The sequence below is a fragment of the Nicotiana tomentosiformis genome, chromosome 2, assembly GCF_000390325.3.
Source record: "Nicotiana tomentosiformis chromosome 2, ASM39032v3, whole genome shotgun sequence".
NCBI lineage: Eukaryota > Viridiplantae > Streptophyta > Magnoliopsida > Solanales > Solanaceae > Nicotiana > Nicotiana tomentosiformis.
The window spans coordinates 42,928,524-42,932,218 of NC_090813.1; the positions used below are offsets into that span (position 1 = coordinate 42,928,524).

General features: G+C 33.6%; 1 long non-coding RNA gene across 1 annotated transcript; it reads right to left on the bottom strand.

Annotated features, from left to right (window-relative positions):
* Positions 1-343: 343 nt before the first annotated feature.
* Positions 344-3,181, bottom strand: LOC104113715 (uncharacterized). The gene is made up of 2 exons (XR_004511485.2): positions 2,131-3,181; positions 344-1,002 (listed from the first exon to the last, which is right to left on the bottom strand). It is a non-coding gene; the product is annotated as an uncharacterized lncRNA (long non-coding RNA).
* Positions 3,182-3,695: the final 514 nt, after the last annotated feature.

A 3,695-nucleotide genomic window follows, 5' to 3' on the forward strand; every position in this document is an offset into this window, starting at 1 on the left:
ACGGTCTGCTCATCTTCATGTTGTTCATTCGTGTGAGTAGCAGATCTTTCAGGTGTTCCTTCTCGAGAAGTGCGTGGAGATCCATGAGGTGATAGAACTGGAGTTCCTTTTACCTGTTGGTTGTTGTCATTGACAGTTGACATGATTTGGTTATGAGAGAGAAAGATTTGGAAAGTAAAAAGATTATCAGATTCCCGGTAACATAATCAATTTGTTTAATCAAAAAAAAAGAGTCTCGGTCAAAGCCTATTTTTAGAAGAACTCGGGTTACTGATAACCAAGAAATTTCGTACTTTCTCAATTATATGAAAGGAATTAAACGTGACAAGAAATAAGGAAATAATTGATTGAAAACAAAAGAAAGTAACTGTATTCCAGTAAGAATCAGAACGTGCCTTTACAAGTGAAATTCTCTTTCCTTATATAGAGGTTTACAAATATAACGTTTCATTCCTTTTATGTCTGAGTCATTATGAGCATTAATGACATTAAATAAACCATTATAATTGGCAATCGTAACTGTCCATGAAGATTCTGTAACGGTTCCGATTCTTCTTCCTTATTAATTAGAGGTTCGTGAATCTTCCCATTTTATTGTCTTGATTCATTTCATCCGTATCTCTTCATTGAACAATTTAGGCTCGAGCAACTGCAACCTTTCATCTCGTGAGTGATTTGTTCGTACCTCTTGTAACTCATGCATCTTTTAATTATTACACTCCACTTGTCATCTTCTTAGTGATCCACGTATCATGCCCTGTTAGCCACATATAATTTCACGTGTATTATTTATTTCTACAAATACAGCGGTATCTACAACAATCGTTACTGAATCCCATAATGATGCATCGTTCTTGAGATTTTTTCAGTACTTTACTTCCAGATATCAAGAAAATGAAGGAGCGGTGTCAGTCCTACTCCTACACTTCTTTGTCAAAATGTTGGTCGTCATTCGATGTTTATAAATCCTCCTCTCAAACAAATTTGAGCCCAAATATCCAACTCCCAAATTAAATGACAAAAAGGACATAGTTGATTAGAAACAACATGAAACAACACGAGATGCCATGATATTTCGTTAGAACTCAGACACGCAATAGATTATATGGGAGAAATGGTCTAATGGGTAGTTGTACTCACTGCAAAGAAACCTAAGCCGACATACAAAATCAGTATATGGAAGAACCTTGACACATTATCGTTAATACAATTGTAATATTTTGAGTACAATTAGACATAGACAGTAGTGGAGATGGCTGAGAAAAAGGAATTTCACTGGCAATTCTAAGCATTTAGGTTTGTCACATAATGGTCACACAGACAGTAACAGCAATAAGAATCAGTATGACCAAAAGCATAAACCGAAAAACTTAGTACACCCGCAAACGCTAAAATCAATGAATCAAGATAGTGGATGAGCAGAAATTTTAGGAAGCTAGTTGAGTTAGTTGGCCACGGTCAATATTTTCAATTTTAGTTAGAAGTTAATTGGATGAAATTGTATCAAGTCTACAGATATTTTCATTTCCAATTGTATTAAAAATACATCGTACTATACATGAATTAAATATCAATAAAATCTCTCTTCCTCTCCTCTCTAATTCTTTCTTGTTCAGCAATTCATCATTAATGCACTGCTTGAGCTCTACTACTGCTCAACATTTGCTTTATCGAAGACATCTAAGTTCCTGGAAGCTATATCATCCTTTTACGAAGACATCTAAGTTTCTGGAAGTTATATCAGCCTTTTAATTAATAGTTCTAAATATCTGACTACCTAGTTTAGGTAATTCTAGTAAGTCACAATACCTATTGCTTCCTTAATAGGCAAAAGGAGTATCACAAACATTCTTAAAAGTGTGCTGCATTTCTACAGCAATATTCTTGCACATACTCATGTAATTTAAATCAAGTTAATTGAAATGATTTTTGAAGGTCGACTCGCATACATGAATGAGAATTTTAAGTAGCATTTCTATACAAATCTATGATGATGCATGAATCATTTCCATTCTGTAGAAGTGTTCAAACATTTCAGGGAAAGAAAAGAAAACGTATGCCACATAAGCAGAAGCAAAAAGATTTAGATGCACAAAGTCACGTGTTTGAGCTTTGATGTGAAATGCTCACCATGCTTTAGTAACGATCCTTCAAATTTTCTTCAAAATAACAACAAATTTCTCCGATAAATCTGAACAACAGGAAGGCAGCCTCTCTTTGCATAATTCTCTGAATATAGTTTCAGTGTTCATGAATCAGCTATAATAATGGCCACAGCAAATTGAACGCACAAAGTCAAAAGTTCTATATCATTATCGCACTACTAATAACAGAAACAGAGCAAAATATTATTACCAAATTAAATATTCAAGTTTGCCATATATATATATATATAGACAGATAATATGCTCCCAATGGGAAAACAACAAAAAACAGAATTTACTTTCATGCATGTAAAGGAAAAGATGATTTGAAAAAAAGTACATCGGTAAGAATGTTTAACAATATTATACATAAACAAAGAAAATTATAAACATAAAAAATTCCAAAGGCCTGGCTTTTCTTCACATGGTGCAGACCCAATGCCAACGGTGTAGACCTTGATGTCAATAGACATGAATTTCAAAAGTATTCCACTGAAGCATACAACTCAGTTTATTCCAATCAAAGTCAAAAGCTTCTTATTCCTTTCAAATGCAGACTGCTAAAGAAAAGAACGAAAAAACCAAAAGTAATACGGACAGACACTGTTGGACAAATGATGGGGAAAACTGCACTTCAAATACTCCTATATAATTCTAAAGATAAACCCCAAATGGCAAACGCCTTTTCCCACATACGCAGCAGAGCACAAATTTAGAAGAAGCGGGATGTACTTACGTGGTAAATACAATGCTGTGAAAACTAAAGAGAATAAAAGTTCTAACCAACCTGGCATAAAACAAAAATAGAAATATGAATGAATCAGAGCACAAGCGTTTATTCTTAAGAAGGACGTTGTCGTGAAGCAACAATAGCGTGGAAAGCAAGAGAGAGGAACGAAGAAAACAGAGAGAAAAATAACCATGGAAATTGTTAAATAAGATATGAGTAGTTTTGGAATACCAAGATGTGTGAGAAGTTGAAACGTATGAGTAAACGGTAACGAAGCAATTAGTAAGCAGTTTCAAGAAAACGAATAAATTAGAAAATGGTATTATTAGTAATAATACGTGTGAAAACAATTAGAGAAAGAGAAAGAGAAAGAGGTGTGTCTTTTCACTACTAGAAAACTGCCAAATTTTGTCCACCAATACCGACTGATATTGGTCGGAATTAAAGGAAAAACGATCGATTTCCGACCGCTTTTAATTCGTCAGAAGAATAATGGTCGTTAAGGCGTTGCGACCGAAAGCGGTCGAAATTTTTCGACCGCAGTCGATCGATTAATTCAACCGTTGGTTTACCGCTTTGACTGACAAAAATAAATATACCGACCGATATTGGTCGATATTATTTAAATTATTATTTATTTATTTTTCATAATATCGACCGACTTCTGTCGGAATCATAAATATGTAATAATTTTATATTCATTTCTAAATTTTAATATACTGACCGAATTTGGTAGAAAAATAAAATAATAAATAAATAAAAATAATAAATTTCTGACCGACGTTAAAAGTCTGCAGATTTCAAATTGAAATTTCTGATCG